This window comes from Leucoraja erinacea, chromosome 3, assembly GCF_028641065.1.
Source record: "Leucoraja erinacea ecotype New England chromosome 3, Leri_hhj_1, whole genome shotgun sequence".
Taxonomy (NCBI): Eukaryota; Metazoa; Chordata; class Chondrichthyes; order Rajiformes; family Rajidae; genus Leucoraja; species Leucoraja erinaceus.
In genome coordinates, this window is record NC_073379.1 from 26757014 (window position 1) to 26770963 (window position 13950).

Consider the following 13950-nt stretch of genomic DNA (forward strand, 5'->3'; position numbering starts at 1 on the left):
CCCTCGGTCCGCGACGTGTATGTTGAACCTGATGCCAAGGTAAATTAATCTCAGAAGTCTGCACAAGATCCATATTCTTCCATTCTCTGCATATGCATGTACCTATCCGAAAGCTTCTTAAACAACTCCAACACAACGCTGACAGCACTTCCCACACCCTCTGTGTAAAGGCCGCACATTTCCACAGTACTTTAGGGGCAACATTTTCACACGCAAGGCAGCACAGTGGCGCATGGTAGGCCCGGTGCCAGAGGCCCGGGTTCAACCCTGACTATGGGTGCTGCCTGAACAGAGTTTTACGTTCTCCCTTTGACTGCGTGGATTTTCTCTGGGTGCTCCATTTTCCTCCCACACTCCAAAGGTTTGTAAGCTAATTATACTGTATACGATAATTATAAGCAGTTGAATAAGGGTGGGAATTAATAAGCTTTGGCTTCTTCCTGCTCCTTTTCGGACACATACGATTCATTTATTTATAAATATTGTTTATGACACTTTATAAATATTCATGTTTTGTTTTTTTGTACGCTGTTTCATACTTGCTTTTTATTTTTTATTCTGTTCGAAATAAAGAATTATAATAATAATAATAAAAAGCTAACTGGCTTTGGTAAAATTGTCCCCAAGTAGGATAGTGCTAGTGTATGGGGTGATCGGTGGCCGGCACAGACTCGATGGGCCCAAGGGCCTGTTATCTCTAAAGTCTAAAGTGAGGTGGATAAATGGTACGAGATGCTAGATGAGGTGGTGTGCGTGGGTACATGTACAATGTTCAAACATTTATTTAGACAGGTACATGCTTTAGAGGGATATGGGCCAAAGTTAGGCTAAGGGATGCAGCTGGACATCTTGCTCAGCATGGAAGAGTTGGGCCGAAGGGTGTTTCAGGGTGTCTATACATCTATGAGTTACCATTATATGGCCTTAATTATATTGCTGATTATAGGAGTTACCTGCACACAATCAGCTGCTCTGTTTCCTGCATTAATGGCTGTAAAGCTCTTCGGAGTTCAATGCATAAATTATGTTGTTCCAAGAGTAGTCTGGAGAATGAATTAATGTTTAAATTTACGACTTGCCCCATCTGGAGAAGTTGAAATGTTAATTGAGTCAATAAATCTGGAGTAAACAGCTGGTGCCTGCCTCCGCATGCAAGACAACTTTCTCTAACAATTCTGGCGCCCACAAAGTGATCCCACCAGAGGTAGCCTCTTTCCACTCCCACATCTTTCCGCCTTCCACAGAGACCATTCCCTCCGCCATTCCTTTGTTCACTCATCCCTCCCCCTCCCAACTCGTTCCTTTTCACGGCACTTTCCCCTGCAACCGAATAGTGAAAGGCTTGGATAGAGTGGATGTGGAGAGAATGGTTTCACTAGTGGGGGAGTCTAGGACCAGAGGCCATAGCCTCAGAATTAAAGGACGTTCCTTTAAGAAAGAGATGAAGAGGAATTTATTTAGTCAGAGGGTGGGGAATCTGTGGAATTCTTTGCCGGAGGCTGTCAATGAATATTTTTAAGGCAGAGATAAATAGATTCTATATTAGTACGGATGTCAGAGGTTATGGGGAGAAGGCAAGAGAATGGGGTTAGGAAGGAGAGCTAGATCAGCCATGATTGAATGGCGGAGTAGACTTGAAGGGCCGGACTCTGCTCCTCCCACAACCCCTCCAGGTTTGTGTGAACCTCTTCAAACCTCGTCGATGATCCTGAAGTGGCCTTCTTTACATCGTCAAGACCATGCGTAGACTTGGTGACCGTTTTGTTGAACACTTGCGCTCGGTCTGCCAAGTCCAGCTGGATGTATCAGTTGTTAACCATTTTAACTCCCCTTCCCATTCAAACACTGACCTTTCTGTCCTGGACCTCCTCCATTGCCAGTATGGACTAGCTCTTTCAGTCTGAAGAAGGATCCCGACCAGAAATGTCATCTATCCATGTTCTCTAGAGATGCTGCCTGACCCGATGAGTTACTCCAGCACTTTGTGTCTTTTTTTTGTAAACCATCATCTGCAAGTCAAGTCAAGTCAGTTTTATTCGTCACGTGCACATAAAGTGCAGTGAAATGAATTTGCCAGCAACGATACAATAAAAAAAGAAGACATAATACACAATAAAAAATTAACACAAACATACACCACAGCATTTATCACTGTGGTGGAAGGCACAAAATTTGGTCAGTTCTCCTCCATTTTCCCGCGTGGGCAGTTCCTTGTTTCCCCATTTTGCAAGAATGTTGCCTGGATTATAAGGCGAGGTTGAACAAACTTGGATTGTTTTCCCTGGAGCATCAGAGGCATAGGGGAGTATATAAATTTATGAATCATAAATAGGACAGACCCTTTTTCCTGGGGTGGAAATGTCAGAGACTAGAGTGCACAGCTGTAAGGTGAGTGGAGCAAAGTTTAAAGGAGATGTGCGGGGCAATTTTTTTTCCCACACAGAGGGTGGGGGTGCCTGGAACGCACTACCAGGGGTGGGAGTGGAGGCATAAACAATAATGGCGTTTAAGATGCCTTTAAATTGTGGAAGCAGCACAGATAATCACACAAACCAACCATTGACTCCATTTACACCTAGAGTCATAGAGTCATAGAGTGAAACAGTGTGGAAGTAGGCCCTTCAGCACAACTGGCCCACACCAGCCAACAATGTCCCAGCTGTACTAGTCCCACTTCCCTGCACTTGGTCCATATCCCTCCAAACCTGTCCTATCAATGTACGTCTAACTGTTTCTTAAATGATGGGATAGCCCCAGCTTCAACGACCTCCTCTGGCATAGTAACTTTCAATGAGGTCCTCCCTCATTCTTCTAAACTCCAGCTAGTAAAGGCCCAGTGTCGTCAATTGCTCATCATACGTTAACCGACTCATTCCTGGGATCAGGTGTAAGGGACGGGAGGTACATCTCCTGCGGTTGCAGGGGAAAGTGCCGTCAGAAGGAGCGAGTTGGGAGGGGAGGGATGAGCAAACAAAGGAATAGTGGAGGGAATGTTCTCTGTGGAAGGCGGAAAGATGTGGGAGTGGAAAGAGGTTACCTGTGGTGGGATCACTTTGGAGGAGCCGAAATTGTTATAGAAAATGTTCCATACACCCGCCACCCTTTGTGTGAAAAAAATACACCTCGATTACTATTAAATCTTTTTCCCTTCACCTTGACCTATGTCCTCTATTCCCCTACTCTGGGCAAAAGACCCTGTAGCTCACACCCTCTGGTCCTGGCAACATCCTCATTTATCTTTTCTGAACCCTTTCAAGCTTGACAATAGCTTTCCTACAACATGGTGCCCAGAACTGAACACAATATTCTAAATGTTTAAGAAAGAACTGCAGATGCTGGAAAAATCGAAGGTAGACAAAAATGCTGGAGAAACTCAGCGGGTGAGGCAGCATCTATGGAGACAAGGAATAGGCGACGTTTTAGGTCGAGACCCTCCTTCAGACACAGAGTATAAAATCGCACATAAATTATATCTAATGTACAAGTCAGTGGAGAGAAAAGACTAGAGTAGAAACATGGGACTGCAAATGCTGGCTAACGGAAGAAGGCACAGTGCTGTGAAGAAACTGAGTGGCCCGGGTGCGACTGGTTCTTGAAGAAGGGTGTTGACACGAAACGTCGCCTATTTCCGTCTCTCCATAGATGCTGCCTCACCCGCTGAGTTTCTCCAGCATTTTTGCGGCCTCATCAACGTCATCTTAGACAACTGTAACATGACCTCCCAACCATTATACTCAATATTCTGACTGATGAAGGCCAAAGTGCCAAAAGCCTTTTTGACCTACTTTTCCCTGCAGCCCTTCTTGAAAAGGTGTGCAACATATGTTACCCTCCAGTTTTCCGGCACCTCTCTTGTATATAAGGACAACACATAAATTTCAACCGGGGCTCCCGCTTCACGCTGCCTCAGTAAAGCTGCCAGCATAATAACGAACCAGTCGCTCCCTGGTCACTCAGTTTCTTCATAACTTTGTGTCTTCCGTAAACCAGCATCTGCAGCCCCAAGTTTCTACTCTCGTCTTTTCCCTCCACTTGTGTCCATGTTAGATATAATTTATGTGTGGTTTTATGCTCTGTGTGGTGCCTGAGTCTGGTGCTGCTGTAGGCTGGATTTTCATTGTATACAGTATGCACATTCGACAATAAACTCGACTCAACTTGAATTAATGTGATTGAGGTTTACACCAGAGGCTACGTTTCCTGCTGTTCAGTATGTGTGTTAGTAAGGAGCCCGAAATTGGGCATTGTCCTTCCTCATTTAGTTGGTCTGTAAATATCAACAGGGGGTGATGAAAACATTCATCGATTTAGTAGCATCTCAATGATGATAGATAATTCAACGGCTTCTTAACATGGAGACTACAAGAAATGCATATATTGATTCCCAATTTGAACAGAGGGTGGAAAGGAACTCCATACTGAATTATAATAGACTAACTAATTAGGGGAATAAATCAGGTAGACAGTCTCATGCTCAGAGTAGGGGAATTGAGAACCAGGTGAGGTTGGGAAAGATTTAATAGGAACCTGAGGGGTAACGTTTTCACACAGTAGGTGGTAGGTGTATGGAACAAGCTGCCAGAGGAGGTAGTTGAGGCAGGTACTATTGCAACGGTTAAAAAACTATTAGACAGGAACATGATAGGACAAGTTTAGAGGGATATGGGCCAAACACAGGCAGGTGGTACTAGTATAGATGGGACATGTTGGTCGGTTTTGGTAAGTTCGGCCGAAGGGCCTGTTTCCAGCCTGAATGACTAGGACCATGACTAATGTATCTCAATTTTTTTCATTACTTCAGAGAAACATCGTTGGAAATATTTCATACCCATGCAATGCAGTGGCGATACTGATTCAATCCAAGGCATGATTTTCAAGGGTTTGACTTCCTGTTTATTGGACACTGGAGAGCCCTATTGTGTATTTGCAAGTTGCTGCTGTAGCAAGCTAATTCTCATCATTACTTCATGTCTGTGATTCCACAGTCTCTCTCTCTCTAACTCCCTCCCACACACACATGCACACATGCTCTCTCTCACACACACACCCTCTCACACACTCACACACATGCACACTCTCTCACACAAACACACACGCACAAAAACACACACACGTACAAACACACATGCACACACTCTCACACAAACACACACCCACAAAAATACACATACATACAAACACACACACAAACACTCACACACACACTCACAAACACACAAACTAACACAAACACACACATACACTCACAAACACACACACTCACACACACATGCTCACACACACACACACTCACAAACACACTCTCAAACATACACACTCTCACACACACACACTCTCACACACACTCTCACACACACACACCTCACACACACTCACACACTCTCTCACAGACACATACTCTCACACACACACTCACACAGGCACACACTCTCTCACACAAACACACATACGTACAAACACACACACACACACACTCTCCCACACAAACACCCACCTACAAAAACACACACATGTACAAACACACATGCGCACACACTCACACACACACTCACACACTCACACACACACACACACACACTCACATAAACAGACATGCACATACACACACACACAGGTTTACGAGAATGATCACGGGCTGATTGGGTGAGCATATGATGAGCGTTTGATGGGACTGTACTTGCTGGAGTTTAGAAAGATGAGGGGGGACCTCATTGAAACTTATCAAATAGTGACAAGCCTGGATAGAGTGGATGTGGAGAGGATGTTTCCACTAGTGGGAAAGTCTAGCAGCAGAGGCGACAGCCTCAGAATAAAAGGATGTACCTTTAGAAAGGAGATGAGGAGGAATTTATTTAGTCAGAGGGTGGTGAACCTGTGGAATACATTGCCACAGCCGAGTGGTGGCACCATCGAGTGTGGCTGCCTCGCCTGCAGCTCTGTCCTTTCATTCTATTTGTTATTTTTGGTCTGTTTTAAAGTTTGTTTTTGGAGGTCTTTTAGTCTTTTTTATGTGGGGGGAGGAGGGAAACTGTTTTTTTTAGTCACTTCCTCGTCGAGGATGCGACTATTCTCCGAGCCGCCTCTTCACCCCTTCCTCGTGGCCTACCATTTGGATTGGCGTGGCCTTTCCTGCCGGAGACGGGCCAGAGCTTCAGCTTCCGCAGCGGCGCTGCACTGGATTCCATCGCGGAGTGAGCAATGCCTTACCGGGAGCTCCAGAGTGCTGGGACTGCTGACTTTGAACACCGTGGAGCTGTGGTCTGCAGAGCTTCCAGCCACGGGCGGCACTGACTTTCCAGCTGCAGGCGGCGCTGACTTTGACAGCGCGGAACCTGGGATCTCTCACCGAGGTCGCCAGCATTGAATCTCCGCCCAGCTCGGCGTGTGGACTTCAGAAGCCGCGGTCTCTGGTAGGAAGCGGCCTATTCGGAGGCTCCGGGCCGCTGACAGTGTTCTTCCGTTTGAGGACATAAAACATCGGGGCCGCCGTTGTGGCGACTGCGGAGGCCTCAATAGGCCCCGACCACGGCTGAACAGAGGAAGAGGACTGAACTTTGGTGCCTTCCCTCACAGTGGGAAACGTTGATTCCACTGTAGGGGGATGTTTTTTATGTTTTATGTTAAATTCTAAAGTGTTGTGCTTATCTTATTTGTGTGCTGCATGGTAACTCAAATTTCACTGCACCAATTGGTGTATGTGACAATAAATGTATTTTGTCCTTTGTCCTTTGGAGGCCAGGTCAATGGGTATTTATAATGTGGTATGTGACAGATTTTTCATTAGTACGGGTCTCAGGGGTTATGGGGAGAAAGCAGAAGAATGGGGTTGAGGAAAAGATAGACCAGACATGACTGAATAGCGGAATAGACTTGGTGGGCCGAATGGCCTAATTCTGCTCCTATATCTTATGATAATAAACATACGTACACAAACTCCTGGTTATCAGGACAAGAGGGCGTGACTTATCGGGAGAGGTTTAGCAGTCTAGGTTCCTAGCACTCGATTCCTTGGAGCGCAGGATGATGAGGGGTGATCTTATAGAGGTGTACAAATTAATGAGAGGCATAGATAGAGTAAATACACAAAGTTTTTGCCCAGAGTAGGTTAATCGAGAACCAGAGGACATAGGTTTAAGGTGAGGGGGAAAGAATTTAATAAGAACCTATTTACACAAATGATGGTGGATGTATGGAACGAGCTAGCAAAGGAGGTAGTTTTGCGTATGTGTGTATCAGAGAGTTATACAGTGTGGAAATAGGCCCTTCGGCCCAACTTGCCCACACCGATCAACATGTCCCATCTACACTAGTCCCATATCTCTCTAAAACTGTCCTATTCATGTACCTGTTGAAACATTTTTTAAACTTGCTTCGACTACCTTCTCTGGCAGCTCGTTCCATATACCTACCACACTTTATGCAAAAATGTTGCCCTTCAAGTTCCTATTAAATCTTTTCCCCTCTCACCATAAACCTATGTCCTCTGGTTCTTCAATCACCTACTCGGGATAAAAGATTGCGCACTGATCCGATCTATTCCTCTTGCGATCTTATACACCTCCATAAGATTTGAGTTTTCAAAACTTTTTATCTTGGCTTTGCAACCTCCTTATTGCAAAATTAACGCATTAAATAAAATTTAAATTAAACGATTGAATACAAAATTTAAGCAAGAAATAAAATGAAAATTATATTGTTGAACACAAAATTAGTGCATCAAATAAAAATCAAACACAAATCCACTTGCCTCGTGTGTGCTGAAACGTACACTAAGGTTGCAAGGTTGTGACTTTACCATTTCAACAACCTCTGCCTCAATTTTCACTGTAATTTAAAGAAAAATTATTAGATCCCTTCACGGTCCAGTTTCAATCCTTCATGGCCCAAAATGGCTGGAGGTAGGGAACCAGAGTTAAAGAGTTTTAGAAAATCATAGACAAGATGTAAGATAGACACAAAACGCTGGAGGCAGCATCTCGGGAGAGATTGAATGGGTGACTTTTCGAGTCGAGATCCTTCTTGACTGGAGAAGGGTCTCGAGCTGAAACGTCACCCATTCCTTCTCTCCAGAGATGCTGCCTGTTCCGCTGAGTTCCTCCAGCGTTTTGTGTCTATCTTTGTTTTAAACCAGAATCTGCACTTCCTTCCTACACGTAAGATGTAAGGTCACAGTTTCCGGTCACAGGTCCCAGGGTAAGGAAGTCTAATGCCCCTGTCCCACTTAAGAAACCTGAACGGAAACCTCTGGAGACCTTGCGGCCCACCCAAGGTTTCCATGCGGTTCCCGGAGGTTTTTGTCAGTCTCCCTACCTGCTTCCACTATCTGCAACCTCCAGCAACCACCTGCAACCTCCGGGAACCGCACGGACACCTTGGGTGTGGCGCAAAGTCTCCAGAGGTTTACGTTCAGGTTTCCTAAGTGGGACAGGGGCATAAAGCTTAAGGGTATAATGATCCTTTAACCAAGATCTTGTGGTAACCTTGATTATTACATTTCAAATCATACCTCAGTAATTGTGAGTTACTGTAGCAAGTTCAGTGAATGTAATATTAATACAAGCCCCTTTCTGATCTTGAGATACAAGGAACTGCAGAGTTTTCTCTGGTGAATGATTCACACCGTATGCTGTTGAGAACTCAGATGCATTTTCTGAAATACTCATAACAACATAGAAGGAGGCCAGAGAAGACACAAAGCACTGGAGTGTGTGGGGAGTGGATGCGAAGGGTGGATAACATAGAACTAGTGTAGGTTTAGGGTTAGGTTTAGTTTAGTTTTTGTTTTTGTCATGTGTACCGAGTTTGTTTATTCTTGTCATGTGTACGTGTATCAAAGACTATGCAGCATCGGTTTGTCTGATCAAGCTGTCTGTTGGTTTAAAAACTATCTATCAGGCAGATCCCAGTGTGTGCGAGCAGAAGGTATTACTTCTAGCTCTCTTAATGTATCCAAGGGTGTGCCACAGGGATCAGTTTTAGGACCTTTATTATTTACTATTTATATTAATAGTTTAGATCATAAAGCTCCGAATGCAAATTTTCACTTTTATGCTGACGACACAGTGATATGTTGCTCTGCGATTACCCCAAACCAGGCTCTCTGTCAGCTCCAAACTGCTTTTAACACTGTGCAACGTAACCTGTGTGATTTAAAACTTGTTTTAAATGCTGGCAAGACAAAGCTCATGCTGTTCACTAAAGTTAAATCAAAGCCCTCGAACCTCCCTCCTATCACCACTTTGCAGGGCTCTGGGATTGAATCTGTGTCTCAATATAAATATCTGGGAATTATAATTGACGATTCTCTCTCTTTTAAACCTCATATCCAGCAACTTGTTGAAAAACTAAAGATAAAATTAGATTTTTACTTAGAAACAAATCTTGTTTTTCTTTTGAAGCCAAAAAAAGACTTGTTGCTGCAACGTTTATGTCTGTGTTGGACTATGGTGATGTTTTATATATGAATGCATCTTCAAAATGCCTACAGTCTTTGGACACGGTCTACCACGGAGCACTGAGATTTGTTACTAATTTTAAAACCCTCACGAACCACTGCTCTTTGTATGCTCAAGTTGGATGGTTTGCCCTGTCCACCCGCAGACTCCATCATTGGCATATCCTTATTTATAAGACTATCCTCGGTGTTCTTCCTTCATACCTGCAGAAGTATGTGATTCGAAAAAGCACAGGAACTTATCAGCTCCGCTCTTAGGACTTGTTCTTACTAACTGTACCTAAAGTCCGTACTGAACTGGGGAAAAGGGCATTTAGTTATGCTGCTCCCTTCGCATGGAACCAGCTGCAGAATGAACTGCAGAATTAACTGAGGTACAGTGAACTGCTTTTGTGTGTGTAATATCAAGTCAAAGAAAAGGCAATACATCATTACAACCAAGCTATCCACAGTGTACAGATAAATGATAAAGGGTACAACATTTAGTGCAAGATAAAGTCTGATTAAAGATAGTTCAATAGTCTCCAATTAGGTGGAAGGGTGGTCAGATCCGCACTAGTGTGAACAGGTGATTGATGAGCAGCAGGGACTTGGTGGGCCAAAGGGCCTGTTTCCATGCTGTAATGGGCATGTCCCACTATGCTACTTTTTCGGCGACTCCCGGCACCCGTCATAGCTCGTTGCAAGTCGCCGGAAATGTTCAAAATGTTGCAAAACCCAGCGGCAACCAGAAAGACGCTACGACTCTTTGGGTGACTGAGGAGACGACTCACGACCATATAGGCGACACTCTGGCAACATGAATCCTGTATGGTCGTGAGTAGTCGCCCAAAGTGTCGTACCTTGTTCTGGTCGCCGTAAGAGGGACAGGCCCATAACTCTAGAACTAAAACTAAGAAATGAAACAAAAATTATTGCAGAAAGTGAACTGTTTCTTGAAATTGAAAGTGATCTGTCTAAACCTTATGAGTTGTGGGGAGAAGGCAGGATAATGGGTTTGAGAGGAAAAGATAGATCAGCCACGTTTGAATGGCGGAGGAGTCTTGATAGGCCGAATGGCCTTATTCTGCTGCTATAACTTATGAACATGAAATCTGAACAATGGAAAATAAACAAAAATGCACAGAGCACGCGATGGCTATGGCAGATTGGGAGATTACATTAGAAGGTTTGACAGCAAACTGGTATTGGCAAACAGTAACGCAAAGTTTACAAATGAAATCTGCCCCAAAGCAAATTTTAAAAGGTCCAACAGGAGAGGTGCTCCAGCTGTGCCTTTCAAGAGAAGTTATAGGTAGTGTTGGATCAAGGATAAAGATTTATAATATTGTCAAACAAAGCGGTAAGCCTAAGGAATGGGGAAGACTTCCATGGTCAGCAATGCAGGATCAAGGCAGTGAAAAGAGAAAAGAGGTAGAATCTGGGAGCACTCTCGTGAGAAGCAACAAAACAGACTGCACAAGCATCTTAATGTTAATATGAAATGATAATCAAATGTATTAATTGATTGAAAGATAGAGCATGGAGCCATCCCTCTAGGGCCATCAAAATCCATACAGACTCGTTCACACTAGTTCTATCTTATCCCACTTTCTGTGGTTTTGTTTACAACTAATATTGGTTTTTTTTATTTATTGAACTTCTGATTTTTGTTTGTGTTATAATGATAGCAATTAATTATAGTAAACCAGCATAATAACGGACCATGGTGGGAGAAAAGTGACTATTATTGCCCGCTATAACCAAATAAAGTATGATTATTGTATAAATAGTAGAATCAAATCACTGCGTTGCTGGTTAATACACAAAAGGATACAAAGTGCTGGAGTAACTCAGCAGCTCAAGCAGCATCTCTAAAGAACATTGACGTTTCGAGTCGAGACCCTTCTTCAGACTCTCGGTCTGGAACTGAGCCTGGAATCCAGATGAGTTGATGGCCCCACTGTAACCAAAATCCGTTGTAAAGAGGTCTATAAAACAAGGGTTTACTGTACTGTGTTTATAGACCCTGTTATGCTGCTGCAAGTAAGGATTACTTAACAAGAGCAGTTGAGTATAGGAGCAAAGTGGTCCTTCTGCAGTTGTATCGTGCCCTAGTGAGACCACACCTGGAGTATTGTGTGCAGTTTTGGTCCCCTAATTTGAGGAAGGACATTCTTGCTATTGAGGGAGTGCAGCGTAGGTTTACAAGGTCAATTCCTGGGATGGCGGGACTGTCATATGCTGAGAGAATCGAGCGGCTGGGCTTGTATACTGGAGTTTATAGGGTGAGAGGGGATCTCATTGAAACATATAAGACTATTAAGAGTTTGGATGCATTAGAAGCCACAGTTTAAGAATAAGGGGTAAGCCATTTAGAACGGAGATGAAGAACTTTTTCACACAGAGATTTGTGAGTCTGTGGAATTCTCTGCCTCAGAGGGCGATGGAGGCCGGTTCTCTGGATACTTTTAAGGGAGAGCTAGATAGGGCTCTTACTGATAGCGGAGTCAGGAGATATGGAGAGAAGGCAGGAACAAGGTACGGATTGGGGATGATCAGCCATGATCACATTGAATGGCGGTGCTGGCTCGGTGAGCCGAATGGCCTACTCCTGCACCTATTATCTATTACCTATTGATTTCATTGTTCAGTTTGGCAATTAAACATACTTGACATTGACTCTTGGATCTCATCCACTCCCAAAACACCAGTGGGGAATTTTATTGCATTTCAATTACCCTACAACCCCACACATTTTGGGGATGTGGGAAGAAACCGGGGCACCCGGAGGAAATCTGTGCAGTCATGGGGAGAACGTGCAGACTCCACACAGACATTGCCAGAGGTCGGCATCAAACCCTGGTCCCCCGGTGCTGTGCAGCAGCAGCTCTGCCTGCTGTGCCACTATGCTGGCCCTGAAAGACTCAGACAGGAACATTTATATTAGGGCATTATAAAATGGCAGTGAAATAAAATATTGCATGTCCCCCATCTCAGAAGACACATTAAACCTCTTGAAGATAATGGAGAAATTTAAGTCAAGTGTGAATGAGGAGCTCATTGAAATTAATATGTAAAACCTATTAGTATCCGAGTAGATAATGGGACTGAAACGCAATAAATCCCCAGGATCTGATGATCCGCACATCATGGTTTTGAAAAAGGAGATTGTGGAGATAATGAAGTCATGGTTTCGGGTCAAGAAACGTTCTACTTAACAGGGGTCAATACAATCAAGAAACAAAGGAGGAAAATGGAAACATACAACTAGTCACTTTAAAAGAAAACTCAGAAATTATTTAGTCACAGACCGGCCCTTCTCCCCAACTTCTCCATTCTGACCAAGATGACCCATCTAAGCTAGTCCCATTTGCCCGTGTTGTGAATATGTTTAGTTTAGTTTAGAGATGCAGCATTGAAAAAGGCCCCTAGGCCCACCAAGACCATGCCGACCAGTGATCAATGAACACCAGTTTTATCTACACACTAGGGACAAATTACAGAAACCAATTAACCTAGAAACCTGCACGTCTTTGGAATGTAGGAGGAGACTGGAGCACCTGGAGAAAACCCACGCGGTCACAGGGAAAACATATAAACTCCATCTTGACAGCATCCGTAATCAGGATCGAACCACGGGCCTGGCGCTGTAAGATGACGACTATATCGCTACATCACTGTGCCGCCAACTGTGACTACTGTTGACCCTCTGATATATTTTCTTTAACTCAGGAGACATGGGCGATGTCATCTGGCCCAAACAAGACCTCTTACTTCAGTACTCCAATCCACTTGCAATAAAATCCAACATAATGTTTTCCTTTTTATTATTTAGTCTCTGTGAAAATTTGTATTTCAGGAATCCCACAGCCTTCTGTGCAAACATCTGTTTCTCATTATTTAAAAATAATTTTGCTGCCTTCCTATTATTTTTCTTTACCAAGGTTTTCCATATGTATGTGTACACAAGCTTACTAAATATTAAGGACATTATTCAGGCTCTGGGACAGAGAACATGGCAACTGATAATGACCAAAGACATAGGAGTAGAATTAGGCCATTCAGCCCATCCAGTCTATTCCGCCATTCGATCATGGATGATCTCCCGCTCCCGGCAGGAGCCCACATGGTCACAGGGAGAATGTGCAACCTTCACACACAGCACCCGTAGTCAGTATTGAACCCCAGCAGATCTCTTGCGCTGTGAGGCAGCAACTCTACCGGCTGCATCACTGTGCTGCCTTAAATATGAAAAATCTGTGAAAAAAATGTTATTGAGTTCATATATGACATAGTGTAAAGTTTCAGAGACAGTATATAACAGTATATAAGAGGAAAGATAACTCTTTTCACGCAGAGAGTGGTGAATCTCTGGAACTCTCTGCCACAGAGGGTAGTTGAGGCCAGTTCACTGGCTATATTTAAGAGGGAGTTAGATGTGGCCCTTGTGGCTAAGGGGATCAGGGGTATGGAGAGAAGGCAGGTACGGGATACTGAGTTGGATGATCAGCCAT